Here is a 20117-nt window from a genome sequence, read left to right as displayed (position 1 = left end):
AGACCACGTATACTCTATTTCCACTGTGATAATTTTCCTAATTTTGAGATTAATCTTTCCGGATAAATGTTTTTGTTGTTTAGCTTAAGATCAAAATTTCGGACTCGTGTAAAACAATCTGTGATAAGAAGATTTTCATAGTTTTAAAAACTGTTTGTCAAAATTTCGAGTTTAAAATCAAATTCCATAAGTTTGTGAATTATTATTGTATATTTAAAGTACTAAAATAAAGTGATTTTCACTGTTTATTTTCAAAAGTTAATGGTTACTTTTGAGATGCATCATTGCATCATGCAATTTAATTCTTAAAAACGTTATTTGACAAGGCCGTAATTATTGCAGGGGACTATACATATATTATAAATACCCAGGTAGGCTTAGTTGTAGATTTTGCCCAATTAATTTAGTCAAATGTCCAATTTTAACCATATAATTGTGTAGTTTCAACTACCCAAATCTTGGGGTAAAATGAAACTATTAACCATAAAATCGGGCAAAAGTCGCATTTGACTAAAATTTTTGGGTTAGTAAACTATACCTTACTTTTGGGTTAAATAGAAAAACAACTATTAATTTTGGGTCATTAAATAAGTGACCCATTTTTTGGGTTATTAAAATGCTACCCAACCGCTTGGGTAGCTTTCCATTGACCCAAGCTTGTGTAATTTTTTAACCCCATCTTGGGTTGTTTCAAGTTAACCCAAGTTTCTTGGTAGGTGCAATACTGACCCAGATTTTGGTTAAAAATTAACCCAATTTGGGTAATTTTTAACCCAACCTTTTTTAGCGTGTATGATTTACAGCAATTTTCACAGAAAAAATCCTCTTTTATCTCCTCCATACACTCCTTACAAAGGAAATGTTTTTGACTGTAATTATTCTTGAAATGATATTTTGACGTTGGTACTGCTTCATTTCCAATCATAGAGTTTATTATCATTAATAGGTCCTGGATTGCTACTTCAGTTAAGCCGTGTCTCAAAGCAAACGCTTGAATCAGTAAAACTGCTTCTCCTTTAGAAACGCAATTTCCAATAGATAATTTTTCTTCCATTAGGCCATACAATGAAGAAAGAATCTACAAAGTGGATCAATCATTATTTAACAATATTATGGAATTAAGGAATTACATTTGTATTTGTATTTACATCATTATCTCTAGTATTATCAATGACCTCCGTTTCACCGTTGCTATTCAAGGATTCCTTAAGTAAACAAATAATTATTAGGGGGATACATAATAATTATTTACCTCGTCATAACTCTCCTGGCTTGATTGCTCCCCCTTGTTATCACATTCAGCAGTTTCGGAGACTTGTTTTTCCTGAACTGATAAGAAATCTACTTCACTTTCATCAAGGAGCGGTAATTCGTTAAAATCTTTCAATGATATTTCATATGTAGTCGCATGATCGTCATTATTTTCATTTGAAGACCCTTTATCAGAGTTAACATCGGTCGGTAATAAATATATACTTTAGAAAACATTAACTTCAACAAAAGGGTTCAATAATAAATGAGGTTTTTACCTGATTATTTTTCAATCTATAATGTTAAGTGCTTCGTGGAACTGTACTAATGTGATATGGTTCCAAGTAAACTTTGTAGGATCGTTTGTTATTACGCCTTGCCATATTTTCTTTTTCATGTTTATTTATTTTTTAATTTTAAATGATTAATTTTAAATATATTATAATTCTAAATATTTTATAACAATAACTGTGCATTATTACTTAGTTTATATTTAGCAAGGCAGCTGGCCATATAACACAGTGGCATAACCATGGAATAACTGTAGGGCTGCCTGATCCAAAAATATCAACCCATTTGGCTCCCTCTTAGAATTTTATTTAAATATTATGAAATTTAAAATAATACAATTATTTTAATTGAACATTTTTATATTATGCTATGTTTATTGAAAGGTTTAAAATTTAGTTTTATTTTTTTAAAGTTTTGCACAGACGCCACAGGACAATTTTTTTTATTTTGAGAAAGGAATTCCTTGGGAAAACCATGGACGAATGAGAAAAGCAAAGACTATATATACGCTTTTTGAAGCGTATATATAGTATTTGGGGAAAAGCAACATTCCAGTCTCTTTATGAAATGTTTTTGAGGTACACACGCTTATCTTTTAGGTTTAGGGCCTTTCTTTTGTAATTTTTTCGAATTTAAAATTTTAATTATGATGTAGGAGAAAAGGAAAAAGACCAAAAAGGTATGTAAATTGGTTTTTAGTTTAAAGCAATTAATATTTAAACCAGAATCGGTTATTTACAAAAAATAATACTAAAACTAAATATTATTTGAAACTTTTTGAGAACATTTAAAAACCAACTGGAAGTTGGTTTGATTCCAGTTGGTTTGAACATAGAAGTGTATAACCTTTTAAAGTATAAAGTACTAGTTTTTAAAACCTATATAATGGAAATTTTAACTTTTATGAATTTGTAGATTGCATACACAAATATATCTCCCTATCCCGCTACTAGTTCATCTCCTTGTTCAGTTATTGTACGTATAAAGCACATTTCATAAGAAAATTGTGAGAAACATAATTCTAATTTTTTTGTTTGCATAAGACACTGGAAATGCACCCATTTACGCTCTTGTCGAAAAAAATTGTAAAAATAAAATTGTGGAAATATCAGATATAGTGGATTTTTATCCTGAACATATAAAGGATTATATACCTACGCATCAGTATACACTGCACGACTCTTCCAATACCAGTGATCCGTTTCCAAAAGTTTTAATACTAATGTTAGGCAGTAAGTATAAAATAATAGAGACTTGGCAGCTTTTCCAATTGAAAAAAGCATACCAGCATGGCGGCCATAGCCAAAGGTAGGGCGTAATGTCATGCTGCCAAGTCCGTATTGATAGAAAATTTCCAATAATAGTTTTTTAGCCATAACTAATGAAATCAATTTAAACAAAATGGAGAAAAGGCTAAGAGTCCCAAGTAAAAGATTACCCGAACTGCCAGACCGTTTTTAAAAGGGTACAGCGATCAAAATTGGAGCGCCGAAATTTTCAAAGTTGTTTTCAAGAATACTAAAAGACATCTTTAATTTAAGCTCGTTGATTTGGCTGACGAACCCATCATGGGATATTTTTATTTCAAAGAAATTCAACGAGTTATAAAACCGGAGGAATATACAATTGACGAAGTATTAAAGAAACGACGCTCAAAGGGGAAAGTCGAATATTTCGTATCCTGGTTAGGGTATCCGGCTACATTCAATTCTTGGGTTTCGGATAACGATGTCCGAAGCCTTTTACCTAACGATACCCAGTAATTCAAATCTCGAGATATTTCCGAATAATACGGTAGCCTGTTTCACGATAAAATTACCCGAGCCTATTGAATTAAGGGGGGGGGGGGAGTTGCGTTGGTTGAAATATTGTATCCCTTTTCGTTTTACCACGTGTTGCCCTATGACAATTACGTTTATTTCCGCGTTAATCCTGCCAAACATGGGGGACAGGCTGACCCTAAAATGGTCGGGACGATGCGAGAAATCCCTCCGGGTCATTACTTGAGTATAGACCATTAACTTAAAGTCGTAAACGACACTGCGTTATGCACCGCCGCTAATGTGTGTCTTACCCACGACCCGCTGAACGGACACGTGGCGCTGGTTGGAAAAAATATTACCCCCTATGGCGTATTTATGAGTGACGGATTGAGCAACACGCTAGGATTTGAAAGAACTAAAACTATCGCGGGTAGAAGCGAGAAACCGGCTCGCTTAAATTTCCACATTCCGCCCCAAATTTTCGTTTATTCCGATATCGTCGCTGATCAAGTGGTGGGGTCGTCGCTCGTTAAATTGTTAAGAATAATAGCGGTTGACGAATCAGCCCTATTTGGTACTCATGTCGAGAAAACGTACATTTCGCCGCATTACGTGCCCATTGAGAAGAAATACTTTGACACTATCCAAATAGATCTACGCGACGTTTATGGGAAACCAGCTCCTTTTGAGTTTGGCAATCTAACCGTTAAACTTCATTTGTGTCCAAGATGCTCTTAAGACACGTTCTTGAAAAAAGACGCTGCGCAGACGCGTGTCCGTACGCCCAATATTACGCGACTCAGGCGGGGGGTCTATTCCCGACGTATACGTCGGGTCGCCTTATCAGCGGGGCCACGGGCAATTCGGTAGCGGGTTTGGGAGTTTTTTCTCCGGCCTGTATAAGCTAGCGAAACCTTTTCTCTTACGGGGGGCGAAATGTTTGGGGGGCAAGCCATCTCCACGGGAAAACAAGTTTTGGCTGATGTGTCGACGGGGTCAACCATACGTGAAGCCACCAAACGGCGACTCACAGAAAAGAACGAGGATCTCAAACAACAATACGGGACTGGGAAACGTAAACGCAAAACTAAAAAGAAAACAATTAAGAAAAGACCAAAACGCGGTGAAAAAAATCATTAGTAGGCCGGAAACGAGCTAGAAAGGTTGTTGATATTTTCTCCTAAAATCATGGGGCACTGCGAAGCGGTGAAAAGTGAACTTGATATTTGAGGGAGGAAAATGGACCACCTTCAAATCCCTCTCGTCGCTGAGAGGCGATACCGTGGAGTTTAATATTCCTGGAAGCGGGCACGAGTACATTGATTTACCGCTTACTTACCTACTTGTTAAAGCTAAAATCGTAGCCGATGACGCTGGTAAAAGTTTATCCGCGTCGGACGTTGTGGGCGGTTGTAATAATTTTTACACACGCTATTTAATCACGCGGAAGTTTACCTTAACGGTACCCTACTGTCACCGTCTGCTTGTTCGTACGCTTATCGTTATTCCCAACGTGTATTTGGGTACCCTCCCGGTTCGCGTGATTGTCGCGCTGGTGGATCACGAAGCCTACAATGGAACCTTGGCAAAAAACCCGTACGCTTTCGAACATCAAGATTTATCGAGTTTAGCTCCTTTTGTGGATTCTGATAGTGTGGAGTCGAAACCTATTACGCTAAACTACGACGCTGGCCAATATATTCAAGCCTATCATACTCTATTTACTGGTAGCGGAATTCATTATAGAAACACCGGGATCGATATTTCCCGGGGAGATTATGCCCAGGGGTACGCTTTTTACGTTTTCGACATTTCAAACGACCATAGCGCGGGTGAAAGTCATTATTGGAACCCATCCCGACAGGGACAGATGCGTTTGGAGCTTTCGTTCGCTAAACCAGTCCCGCAAACGTTAAGCTGCGTAGTTTTTGCCGAATTTCAAGCCAGCTTTAGCGTAGACTAAGATCGTAACGTTTCTATTGAAAACGTGTAATTATGCGCGGATCCGAGATTTTAGACATTTTGAGACATACGCGCAATTTTATGGGCGTATTCGCCTCGGATTGTCTACCCGATAAGATTAATAGTTTTCCAGCGTCACTAGTTGTAAATCTCGACCCCCACGATGAACCGGGCAGTCATTGGGTCGCGGTTTACCGTGATAAATTAAAACGAGTTTGGTATTTGGACTCGTTGGCTCTACGGCCCATTTTGCCAGCCATTAAACCTTTTTTTAAACAAAATTCGAGAAAATTCACGCCCAACAAGTGGCGACTTCAATCGACAACGAGCGTCATTTGCGGACATTATTGCGTGATTTATATACGTCACCGATCAAAACGTAGAAGCCACCAAAGCTTATTTAAGGGTTTTTCACGAAGAGACGTCAAAAATTATATAATGGCCACGAGAATATTTAACAACCTGTTACGTTATCATAAACGGAGTATAAATTCCCGTCGCGCGACTATACCCCGTTTTATTCCTAACTAACCCCTCAGTATCGTGTCGGTGGCATGGCGAGAATGGCCGTTGTCGAATTTGACTTTCTACTCGGAAAATCCGCCTCGCGCTCCGGCGGAGAGGCCCCCGACATTGTCGTGAAGGAACTAGCTATATCAACAGTATCGACCCCTCCCGCCGTTCAAGCTTGGACTTTCGAACAACCCTATCCAGTACATCAACTTCCGAAGGCCATTAAAAGACAAAACGGCTGGGTGTCTAGGAACCTTCACGGTATTTGCTGGACCGCGGGGTATCTCCCCTATTATAAGCTACCAGCCTGCCTTATATCAGCTGTATCGAGTGCGGATATGATTTTTACAAAAGTGTAAATTTTTAGCCGATTATACGGAGACCGCCATATACGATTTGGAAACTTTTGACTACCCCCGAGCTGCGACTTTTGATACGCCCCGGCCAGTGAAATGTCTATTCCGGCATCAAACTCTTAACACCCGACAACCGTGTTCTTTGGAACGAAGTCTACTTTTCGCAGAATGGATTTCCCAGAACCGCGCTGAAATAGACAGTTAAATACGATGTCCATTTTAATTTTTTTGTATCACCTTTTAATATTTTTTGACTCGTAAAAGAAAAATAATTTTTGTAATATATCATCTTATAAAATGTTTTTTGTAAAAAAAATAAATATTTTTATTATCTTATAAATCAGACTCGTTATTTCTCATTGCTCGCGTCATTTTTTACATTACGTAAGTAATAGTTCATTGTGTCCATTCATTCGCCCAAGTTGGAAAAATATTATAAAAGTCGTAAACGTATTTTAGAATTTTAAAGTGTAGAAATATTAAGTGTCAATTTTCCAATGTAAAAATTACTTTATACGGTCACCCTTAAAAATAACAATATATTCAATATAAAAACGTTTATTCACATTTTCTTTACAGCGGTTTTAATATTATGAATTTGATTAGTTTTACAATATTCTTGAAAATAAATCAGAGCAGCCATTTCCTTTTCAGTCGGCATTTTTAATTCGCCGGGGAGGGTAGCTGAAGTTGACTTGGTTGATTCATGTGGGGCACCGCGCTTTTAACATGCCACAATAAGTTCGTTAAGATAATCGATAATTTTATCATCTGACATTTCTTCGTCCTCCGTGTAATGGAGAGATTCACTCGCCTTACAATCACACGCCAGATCCGAATCTTCTTTTATTGTATTACAAGATAAATGAGTCATTAAATGTTGTTTGGAACCTCTCACGGACCGGTATATTTCCGCGCATATCCAGCATTTCTTTGGAGACATCTTCCTCTTTCCCATAGCGGCTGGCTTATGAAAACACCGACGAATCGACGTAATCTTTACGCTTCATGGTGTAGATTACGTCATCTTTAGTGAGTCATTTTTTAGATTACGTCATTTTGTAGTTTACGTCATTTTTGGGGTTAGACCCCCGAAATATTATTCCGCAGCTCAAAGAGAATCGGGATGGCTAGTCACGAGGATCTCAACACCGTAACCGGTCGGCTAGAAACTTTCAAGCAATGGGACAACATACACGTGAAAAAAGAAGACTTGGCCCACGCCGGACTTTTCGCTGTAGACTCGGAGGGCAAAGTCGAATGCTATCTCTGTCACGGGCAGTTAGGCAGTTGGTAAACCGCCGACGTACCCCAAGCGGAACACGACAAATTTTATCCCAACTGTCCGTCACCCGCCGCTTTGGAGGGCCAAGATATCCCGCCATCCAAAAAATACATCTCTGGCGGACCCACAACCAGCCCCGACGCCGAGGGACACGGCGACGATATCGTAACTCTTACTGTCAAACGCCTCGAGGTAGAACATTTAATGAAAATGCTCGTAAAAACGCTAATTTCAGATGGTTCATTTCAACCCTTTGAGTGAACTTCGGTATATACCCTACGAAGATCGACGTAATTACCATGATATAAATAAAGTACATTTCCAAAGACGTATTTCCAATGTAAATCGTATTATACAGCCTGTACTCGAAAAATATCTTAATAAAACCTTATAATTTATATACACTAGACTCTTTTTTTTTCAAAACACTTTTAGCGAGGACACCCCGCTTTGGCTATTTTACGCTACCCTTTTACAACCCTTAGGGGCACATATATAAGATGGAAAGTGTTTGAAAATAATGGGGGAAAGTGTTTGTCGGCGAAAACCCATTGAACTATTTATTACCACCTCGAAACACAGGTACCTTAGGGAGACATTCACTATGCCGGATAGGTTTTGACGGACCTATTAAACTACTCGGGTTTATAGCTGTTTGCATAATATCATGTCAGCTGATTCCACACCACCTAACGAATAGGGACAGGGGGGGATAAATCATCTAACCTATTGACCTGCCGAAAATGGGGGGCTTACCACCTAGGTTTTATGAGGGGGTATAACATCGTAAATCATCTAACCTATTGACCTAACCTCGTAAATCAGCTAGTCTTTTGACCTGCCGAATATTGCCGCAAATGGGGGAAAAGTGGGGGAATGCTTACCCCCACGGGGGCCTGTTTCACCGCCGTTTCCCCCGCCCGCGGGGACCCCTATCGGTAGACAAACCCACTTATCTCTCATGTGTATTAAGCGAATATAGGCCAGAAAAAGAAAGACCTTAACATTCATAACTGGTTTGGTTACCATTTAAGCTGAATTAAAAATGCACTAAAATAAATTGTTTGTAATGGTCAGGGAAAATCTGTAAAAATAGTCAGTAACAACCGAGAAAAGTTAGGGAATTTGAATCTGAAATGTATTAAAATTACCCTCCAACTCTCAACAATAACAAAGATTTATTATCGGGTCCCCGAAAATCTTCTATCTTTACAAATAAAACATTTTGTTTGTGCGTGTTTATTTGTGGAACATTATAAATCAACCGATTAAAATTAATTTTTCGACCGATTATATATCTCCGATTACTACTCAAAATTAAGGGTTGAAAAATATATACAAAAGTTAACAGTCTGTCATGGCCTAAACGGGACGACAAATGCCATGTACCCCTTAACTTGATTTTGCGACTAATATCAACGCCTACAGCGACTTCTTCCAGAGCTAGATCCTTTATTCTTAAAGATAATGATTTAGGAAATATTCGAGCATTATTTATCACACATCGTTAAATTCGAAGTAATAATTTCTAAAAGATTTAAACCATTTTGTCTATGATATCAAAAATATAAAATTTCAAAAGTGTTGAATTTCAAGAAAATATTTATGGATTTATCAAATAAAAACAAGGAAAATACCCCTTTTTTAAGAGCTTATTTTAAAGCTCTTTTTAATTATTATTTATTATTCAATCGCCCTTATGACCCTTTAACCCCTCGAATGAGACCCCCCAAAACTAAAAATGTACATTTTGACATCCAATAACCTGGTATCAATTCTAGTTACAACTATATAAACTCCACCATTGAATTGGCCCTGCCAAAATGTGTAAGATTGTGTTATTTTGTTAAAATGAAATATATTTATAAAAAGTTATTAAACTTAAAGCGAAGGGGTACTGAAATCGAGGCACGATAGAACTAAAAATGTGGGGTTTCGGTTAAACTGTGTTTATTCTATTCCAGAATGAAACATTGACCTATTAATTGCGTTACACGTTATTCTGAGTACTCACTATTCTGGTTTCGCGCTATTCCGATTTCCGACTTAGGGCCCGTTCCAGAGACGTTTTCAAAAGTCTCGTTTAAAAACAAGACTCGCGATTTAACGAAACCGATTTACCGAGACCTAGACTAGAGTTATAAAAACGCGTTCCAGAGTCATTTTAATAAGACTTCGTAAACTCCCGCTTTCGTTATTTCGCCTTTTTTTTTAAAAAGCTCCGCCCCCGTCCGGAGGCAATAAAAACGCCGGAAAATATCGGCGGTAAGCGGGTCACTTCAATCGCTCAGTTAAGCCTTAGCGTTGTCTGTGATTTCTTTCTTGTAAACAGTGGCAATTTTCCACTTTCGAGTTTCGACTACGTAATCTCGGCTATTTATCAGTTATTTTATTGTATTTATTAAATTTTATTTATAAATTTACAATTTTTGGTGGTTATTTACATTTGTTTTTATATAATATTTGCATTTAGTTATTTATTTATTTAAAAATGGGGTTAGCAAAGAAGCAGAGCTAAGGGCGAAGTTTAACTCAGGTTGAATGAAAGGCAAAAGGAAGCAATTGTTGCTGGGCTTGAAGCTAGAATGTGTTTGGTCAACGGAGTTATGGGAGTAGTGAAAGCCTACAAAAACATAGTAAAAGCGTGGAAAGAGATGGCAAAAGAAGTGTCAGCCGTTGGTAAGGGGACAAAAAGAACTCGCCTACAAATTAGAACAAAATGGTCTTTCTTAAAAAACATCGTAAAGACACTGGCCCGAGATATCATAATTATCAGAAAATCAACTGGAGATTAGCTGACACCACTTGAGAATAGAGTGGTGAAACTAATTGGCGAAACTATGATTCGTGGTATAGCAGGTGTTGAAAATCGCATTGGTAGTACAGCAATGAAGAAACAAGTACATTAAACTCTACTTTATTTACTTTAAATATAAAATTTGAATTGTTAAATAAACATTACAATTTGAAACAATATAAATAAAGCCCCGTACCTTCTACAAGCACTAGCAGTTTCACATACCACCAGCGAGAATGAGTGTTTTTTTATTGGTACGCCAAGTACGGGGCGTTTTCACATTACTCCTATGAGTACTCCACCAAGCGAGGTCGGTAATGCTCCCCTTAAATTGGCTGCAAAGAGACGTGGTAAAATATTTCTATTAAGTAGAGGATATCATTATTTAATTGAAAATTAATTAGGATTTCCATATTGATGACAAAACAACGGCAACAAAGATTGACAATGCAAGATATTGTCAATAAAATGGGTTTATTTAGAAACGCTCAGTTTAGATGTATTACTTATTAGCAGATATAGCTCAGTTACATTTTTTAAATAGACGCAAGGGCTGAAAACCCACTTCCATATCCGCCTAGGCCAACGGTAAAGGGAAAATCCAAAAGTGTTTTATGTATTGTTAACGTTGCTCTTTTCCTACATTCTCTGAAAAATAGATTGACATTAATCAAGATATAAGTAATAATTTGGTATACCTGTTAAAGGTGACAAAAGAAGCTATAAAAAACATCATACCTGTGCCCTCCGAACCTATTGCTGCTAGCAGTGCTGAAACATTAGACCACGTTGCTCTGTCTGTAGTAAATAATCAAGAACGATTGAATGGGTTTTAGGAAATTATTCTAAACGAAATGCGCAATTTTCTCTCTCCTTTTCCAGTCATTTGTACAATACCAATAAAATTCTGGTTACCATACTCAACTCTTTTGTTCGGGCTGAAAAGGAAATTGAAAATTTTATTTAAGTGACCTCGCCTTATGAACGAATAATTAATAACCCTGAAACATAATTACATTTACCAGCAGTATGTCTACTACTTTTAAATTAATTTAATGAATATTAATTATTAACTTTTCTCTAGCTTTCAGATGTAACACTTCCCACGACAATGAAACTTATTTCTTTATTGTTGTCAGCTGACCCATCGTCCAACGGAGCTGTCTCCATCTTCAAGCAGGTTTTTTCAATTAATATCAGTTTGGCGGTAGATTTGAATTTCATTTGGATATTTTTCAAAGGTGGTTATCACCTTCCGGTAATTTTTTACCCATAAAAGTAGTTAGGGGCTCAATAAACATTTCATTCAGTATATTAGGCAGTTTTTATTATTGGGTATCAGGTCAAAAGGGAGATGTGTTCCCCATTCACTTTAAATGATAGCTACAATAATAAATAAATACTTCTATTTTAAGAATTGAAATACTTTTTATTTATATAATGTGTACAAAAAATAATTTGACTGATGTTGTGAATGATTCGACAAACACTCAACTTGACAGTTTTGTGTCGATAACAATTTTCCGTCTTTCCAAAACAAATGCAGCAGATGATTATGATGATCTATAATAAGATTATTTTATAATACAATTGCTCCCAGAGTCACATTTTAAATATATCAAAACGAAAAGATCTTTCTTTCTTCTTTTCGTTTTGATATTAAATAAAAATAATGATAAACGAATTCTTACCTGCGTAGCAAAATCTAATCTATGGGGTGTCTTCAATTTGGGCCTTGGCCATTCCCATTTGTAGCTCAATAAACGCGGTTTCAGGTAAATGTTTGATTGGTAGTGCCAAAAATCCTTTTTTTATATCCAATTCATAGTATTGGGTCACTCGCGATACATTATTTTGAGCAGGACATCTGTTTCAATATTGTTTACACCTTGTTTTATCATGTTAGCTCGAAGAAACTCAACCGCCATTTTTTCACTATTTTCGCCTCCGAACGCGTAAACGAGAGCTCCGGAGCTCTCGTTGTAAAACAAAACTTTTTGTCTCGTTAAAATGTCTCTGGAATGCGTTTTTGAAAAAGTTTCGTTAATTAACAAGACACGCCCCCTTTTTCGTTAGTTAACGAGAATTTTTCGTCTCTGGAACGGGCGCTAATTCCGTTACTGACTTATCCGGAATGAAACATTGACCTTTTAATTGCGTTACTGGTTATTCCGAGTACTCACCTTTCCGGTTTCTCGCTATTCTGATTTCCGACTTATCTGGAATGAAACATTGACCTTTTAATTGCGTTACTGGTTATTCCGAGTACTCACCTTTCCGGTTTCTCGCTATTCTGATTTCCGACTTATCCCGTTACTGACTTATCTGGAATGAAACATTGACCTTTTAATTGCGTTACTGGTTATTCCGAGTACTCACCTTCCGGTTTCTCGCTATTCTGATTTCCGACTTATCTGGAATGAAACATTGACCTTTTAATTGCGTTACTGGTTATTCCGAGTACTCACCTTCCGGTTTCTCGCTATTCTGATTTCCGACTTATCCCGTTACTGACTTATCTGGAATGAAACATTGACCTTTTAATTGCGTTACTTGTTATTCCGAGTACTCACCTTTCCGGTTTCTCGCTATTCTGATTTCCGACTTATCCCGTTACTGACTTATCTGGAATGAAACATTGACCTTTTAATTGCGTTACTGGTTATTCCGAGTACTCACCTTTCCGGTTTCTCGCTATTCTGATTTCCGACTTATCCCGTTACTGACTCTTCTGGAATGAAACATTGACCTTTTAATTGCGTTACTGGTTATTCCGAGTACTCACCTTTCCGGTTTCTCGCTATTCTGATTTCCGACTTATCCCGTTACTGACTTATCTGGAATGAAACATTGACCTTTTAATTGCGTTACTGGTTATTCCGAGTACTCACCTTTCCGGTTTCTCGCTATTCTGATTTCCGACTTATCCCGTTACTGACTTATCTGGAATGAAACATTGACCTTTTAATTGCGTTACTGGTTATTCCGAGTACTCACCTTTCCGGTTTCTCGCTATTCTGATTTCCGACTTATCCCGTTACTGACTTATCTGAAATGAAACATTGACCTTTTAATTGCGTTACTGGTTATTCCGAGTACTCACCTTTCCGGTTTCTCGCTATTCTGATTTCCAACTTATCCCGTTACTGACTTATCTGGAATGAAACATTGACCTTTTAATTGCGTTACTGTTTATTCCGAGTACTCACCTTTCCGGTTTCTCGCTTTTCTGATTTCCGACTTATCCCGTTACTGACTTATCTGGAATGAAACATTGACCTTTTAATTGCGTTACTGGTTATTCCGAGTACTCACCTTACCGGTTTCTCGCTATTCTGATTTCCGACTTATCCCGTTACTGACTTATCTGGAATGAAACATTGACCTTTTAATTGCGTTACTGGTTATTCCGAGTACTCACCTTTCCGGTTTCTCGCTATTCTGATTTCCGACTTATCCCGTTACTGACTTATCTGGAATGAAACATTGACCTTTTAATTGCGTTTATGGTTATTCCGAGTACTCACCTTTCCGGTTTCTCGCTATTCTGATTTCCGACTTATCCCGTTACTGACTTATCTGGAATGAAACATTGACCTTTTAATTGCGTTACTTGTTATTCCGAGTACTCACCTTTCCGGTTTCTCGCTATTCTGATTTCCGACTTATCCCGTTACTGACTTATCTGGAATGAAACATTGACCTTTTAATTGCGTTACTGGTTATTCCGAGTACTCACCTTTCCGGTTTCTCGCTATTCTGATTTCCGACTTATCCCGTTACTGACTCTTCTGGAATGAAACATTGACCTTTTAATTGCGTTACTGGTTATTCCGAGTACTCACCTTTCCGGTTTCTCGCTATTCTGATTTCCGACTTATCCCGTTACTGACTTATCTGGAATGAAACATTGACCTTTTAATTGCGTTACTGGTTATTCCGAGTACTCACCTTTCCGGTTTCTCGCTATTCTGATTTCCGACTTATCCCGTTACTGACTTATCTGGAATGAAACATTGACCTTTTAATTGCGTTACTGGTTATTCCGAGTACTCACCTTTCCGGTTTCTCGCTATTCTGATTTCCGACTTATCCCGTTACTGACTTATCTGAAATGAAACATTGACCTTTTAATTGCGTTACTGGTTATTCCGAGTACTCACCTTTCCGGTTTCCCGCTATTCTGATTTCCGACTTATCCCGTTACTGACTTATCTGGAATGAAACATTGACCTTTTAATTGCGTTACTGTTTATTCCGAGTACTCACCTTTCCGGTTTCTCGCTTTTCTGATTTCCGACTTATCCCGTTACTGACTTATCTGGAATGAAACATTGACCTTTTAATTGCGTTACTGGTTATTCCGAGTACTCACCTTTCCGGTTTCTCGCTATTCTGATTTCCGACTTATCCCGTTACTGACTTATCTGGAATGAAACATTGACCTTTTAATTGCGTTACTGGTTATTCCGAGTACTCACCTTTCCGGTTTCTCGCTATTCTGATTTCCGACTTATCCCGTTACTGACTTATCTGGAATGAAACATTGACCTTTTAATTGCGTTTATGGTTATTCCGAGTACTCACCTTTCCGGTTTCTCGCTATTCTGATTTCCGACTTATCCCGTTACTGACTTATCTGGAATGAAACATTGACCTTTTAATTGCGTTACTGGTTATTCCGAGTACTCACCTTTCCGGTTTCTCGCTATTCTGATTTCCGACTTATCCCGTTACTGACTTATCTGGAATGAAACATTGACCTTTTAATTGCGTTACTGGTTATTCCGAATACTCACCTTTCCGGTTTCTCGCTATTCTGATTTCCGACTTATCCCGTTACTGACTTATCTGGAATGAAACATTGACCTTTTAATTGCGTTACTGGTTATTCCGAGTACTCACCTTTCCGGTTTCTCGCTATTCTGATTTCCGACTTATCCCGTTACTGACTTATCTGGAATGAAACATTGACCTTTTAATTGCGTTACTGGTTATTCCGAGTACTCACCTTTCCGGTTTCTCGCTATTCTGATTTCCGACTTATCCCGTTACTGACTTATCTGAAATGAAACATTGACATTTTAATTGCGTTACTGGTTATTCCGAGTACTCACCTTTCCGGTTTCTCGCTATTCTGATTTCCGACTTATCCCGTTACTGACTTATCTGGAATGAAACATTGACCTTTTAATTGCGTTACTGTTTATTCCGAGTACTCACCTTTCCGGTTTCTCGCTTTTCTGATTTCCGACTTATCCCGTTACTGACTTATCTGGAATGAAACATTGACCTTTTAATTGCGTTACTGGTTATTCCGAGTACTCACCTTTCCGGTTTCTCGCTATTCTGATTTCCGACTTATCCCGTTACTGACTTATCTGGAATGAAACATTGACCTTTTAATTGCGTTACTGGTTATTCCGAGTACTCACCTTTCCGGTTTCTCGCTATTCTGATTTCCGACTTATCCCGTTACTGACTTATCTGGAATGAAACATTGACCTTTTAATTGCGTTACTGGTTATTCCGAGTACTCACCTTTCCGGTTTCTCGCTATTCTGATTTCCGACTTATCCCGTTACTGACTTATCTGGAATAAAACATTGACCTTTTAATTGCGTTACTGGTTATTCCGAGTACTCACCTTTCCGGTTTCTCGCTATTCTGATTTCCGACTTATCCCGTTACTGACTTATCTGGAATGAAACATTGACCTTTTAATTGCGTTACTGGTTATTCCGAGTACTCACCTTTCCGTTTTCTCGCTATTCTGATTTCCGACTTATCCCGTTACTAACTTATCTGGAATGAAACATTTACCTTTTAATTGCGTTACTGGTTATTCCGAGTACTCACCTTTCCGGTTTCTCGCTACTGACTTATCTGGAATGAAACATTGACCTTTTAATTGCGTTACTGGTTATTCCGAGTACTCACCTTTCCGGTTTCTCGCTATTCTGATTTCCGACTTATCCCGTTACTGACTTATCTGTAATGAAACATTGACCTTTTAATTGCGTTACTGGTTATTCCGAGTAATCACCTTTCCGGTTTCTCGCTATTCTGATTTCCGACTTATCCCGTTACTGACTTATCTGGAATGAAACATTGATATATTAATTCCGTTACTGGTTATTCCGAGTACTCACACTATTTCTGTTTCCCACTATTCCGATTACCGACTATTCCGGAATGAAACATTTTACGTGCTATTCCAATAACCTAATATTCTGAGTACGTACTTTTACCGCACCCCTTAATGCAGGCCTTTTTCTGCTGGCTTTCCTCTGGTTATCATTGAGATTTTGATTTTGAAACGAGGCCTAATTTGTCTTTGAATAGAAAACCCCCTTGGGCACCTCTTCAGCAAACGCTAAAGACATGAAATCATTGACATTCAACATCTTAACAATAATTTTTGATATTTTAGATAACTGCAGTTGAGCTCATTGTTCGCTAATTTTAATTTTTTCTAAAGTTCAATTTGACATTTCAGTATGGGCATAAAACCTATAATGCAAATATTTTAAAAACAAGCCTCTGCTTAAAGGGAGTTAAACACTACTTCGAAGGTCACACTTTTAAAATGTCAGCCCTTGCTGCACAGTCAAATAATAAAGTGCTTCTGTCAAAACGCTCGGCACTGGCCACCTTGAAAGGTTTTAGGATATGTAGCGTACGCAGAAAATAAAAATTCTATTATTTGACCATGCGTCGTGGGTGGAAATTTTTGGAAGCTTGACCTTCGCCTGAAGGGTTTTACTGCCATTTACAACGAGAAATAAATTTAATTACTTTAAGAATGCTGATTCGCGGTTTTTTCAGAATGTCTTTGTTTATTTGACTTTTAAATAAAACGCTGTTTAATTTAGCCCGTATGTTTCAATGATGTGCAAATAGTTTCTGCCTTCATTTTTAAAATTACACTTCTAAAGACAGTTCTGAAAACTTTTGAACTTCTATGAGGGTAGTGTAATGTCTCAGGATGGGTAAATGTTTAAAAAGAACACGAGAACGTTTGCAACGGTTGTCAGACAATTAACCTTTACTATCTATCTAATCTGTTGAGAATCCGAATAATATGTCTTATTAATTTTTTTGAACGTAAACGTGCTCTCTCGTGCGGATACAATTTTCAAAATTTGAATTAATTATTATATAAGATATCACATCTCCCCCTTCAAGATTTTTTTGAAATGACAAATAGAAAATCATGAAACACTTGTTGGCTCGCGTGGCATGAAGGGCTGGCCACCACACTCCTATGCATTGTAATCCTCCCAAATGGATTAATGGCATTAAAAAAGTCACTCGATATGGTTTGATTTTTTCAATCTTGGTCAGAGATATTTTTGTACATATTTTGGTGAGTTAATGGATATCGTGTTCCATTGGTTTTGATGTGCTTCAGCATTGAGCTGCTAAGATTTCGCTTCTTTTTTAGAATCCGAGGTCTTGTAAGGCTGGAATGCTTAGGATGTTAAAGGCTTGTTCGTACATGTTCAGCACGTTAAAAGATATGTGCAGGTCGATATCGCTGTGTGATAGAGAAGCTTCTAATTTTCTGGAGAAGGACTAAGGAATGATGGCAGCAGAGGAATACACTTGAAAGAAAGTGTGCCGCATTCCAGGTCGGAGCTGTAGAAAAAAGTAGGTAGTATAATGTTGACACTCACACCGTAGAAAGAAAAGCCGAGAGAGTAACTCAGCTTACGTGGAATATTCTAGTTAGTCTAGGGGTTGACTGTATTGATTTATTTGATATTACACTTTTATAAGAAGTTAGTTCAGGTTCTTCAACGGTGTTTAGAACACCGGAGTCTTCAGAGTAATGAAATGATGCCAGCGATGGAAAGCGTTGTGGTATTGGGGTGCGTGGATTATTGTATGATGAAGCCTGTTTTTGTATCATGGAATTGCAAACTCTTTGCCAATGTTCCAGTTTCTTGCTTGTTTATCGTTTGGATAATGAAACATACAACGTATTGGGTTTCTAGGGTAAAAATTTTGGGTTTGAGAATGAGGTACTAATAGAGAACATTGACGTTATTTATGGCTCTGCTAAATTCGAATTTTTGTGATGGGTATGTTGAAGGTGTCGGAATTATTCGGTAAGCAAGTAAGGCTTAAGTAGCCGTAGTGAAGCATTTGAGGACGGCGTTAAGATCCTACCCTCATTGGTCCTCACCCTCCTTGAACCATAACCCTTATTGCACCATAACCCTCCTAGGCACAATAACCTCATTGGACACTACCGTCCTTGGGACATAACCCTCATTGGACACTACCCTCCTTGATCCCCACCTTATTTGGATCATTACCTTTATTGGACACTACCCCTAGATCCCAACCCTCATTGAACCGTACCCTCTTTGTACCATTACTCTCATTGAACCCTACCCTCATTTATCCATTTCTCTAGTTGGACCCTACCCTCATTTATCAATTACTAGTAGTAACTACTACCCTAATAAGACCAATACTCTCATTGCTTCATTACCCACATTTTAACCTACCCTTATTGGACCATTACTATCATAGGACCCTATTATCCTTGGAACATAACCATCATTGGATCATACCATTATTGTACCCTACATTTAAAGGATCACTAACCTCTTTGGTCACTTCCCACATTGGACCCTACCATCAGTGTACCATTACTCTCATAAGGCACTACCATCATTTTCAATTTCCCTTATTTAACCCTACCCTCATTCGAGCGTACCCTTCTCAGTCTCTACCCTCCTTGGAACTTTTCCCTCGTCGGACTCTACCCTCATAGGAGCAAACACCTGGAAAAATTAGATATGCTCTTTAGTTATCATTTGCTTGATAGTCTTCGTAAACAATAAGAACAAACGTTCGTATGCTCGGTTTCAGAAAATGGTAAGGTTCTAGCCACTGCCTTCCATATCATACTCCTTTATTGATTTTTCAATTTTTGTGAAGGCTTCAGATATTTGAGTGGCTAACATATTTTCCCAAAGAGTGGTAAAACCTGTGTAATAAAATACAACGACGTTTCTACTTCAACAATATTTAAAGTCCCTGCTGCTATGTTAGAATATTTTGATAGACAGACATATGTCAGAGATGGAATTGAAACACTTGAATATGGAAATAACTATATTGTATCAATAAATAAATGATAATTGTCAATGTTATAACACTTTCAGTAGCACAAAATGAAATTTATATATAAGCTATTTTAATGGTGATGCTCTTTATTGTTTCACCACAATTGTTATAGTGCTAATAAAAGATAATCCCAAAAAAGTTATTTTAATTTAATTTTCGGCTTATTTATCCTATTAACAATAACTAAGTTAGAAAAGCAAAATGTCCGTCAACCCTAGATTTGGTAAGAAAGAAAAATTTGATTCACGGCAAAATATAATCATTACCTAAGTATTAAATTTCGTTTGATCATTGTTAGTATGGTACCGGCCAGGAACCTCCATAATAGGCTACAGGCATCGAATCTAGGTTCTCCTTCTGCGAAGCGAAAGAGCATACCATTCCTCCACCACGTAAAATTATCCTTAAAAGAATATGTCGGCCGAAATGGCTTCTAATAAACTGGCAGGTTTTTTGACTCAAAGTTTCAGACTTTTTATTGCGGCCTTAATATTCCTCGAAATAAGCCTCTCCATTTGAAATGTTCATAAATAATAAAATAAATTGATAGATTGTTAGTTCAGATTATTAAAGCCAAGGATGGCGGCTTATAAATCTGCTACTACAGACTAGAAAATAAACAATCTCCAGACCATTTTGGAAAGAAAAATCGACTCGAGTTATCACGACGGTTCGAATTTCACAAAGATAAAAACTATCAGAAAAAATGAAATTTTTACAGTTTTATTTTCCCGTGTCTCGTGAAGAGTAAAAAC

This window comes from Leiobunum rupestre, chromosome 9 (genome assembly GCF_980474605.1).
Source record: "Leiobunum rupestre chromosome 9, qqLeiRupe1.1.hap1, whole genome shotgun sequence".
Taxonomy (NCBI): domain Eukaryota; kingdom Metazoa; phylum Arthropoda; class Arachnida; order Opiliones; family Sclerosomatidae; genus Leiobunum; species Leiobunum rupestre.
The sequence above is the reverse complement of the archived record's forward strand: the minus strand, read 5'-3'. Positions refer to the sequence as shown.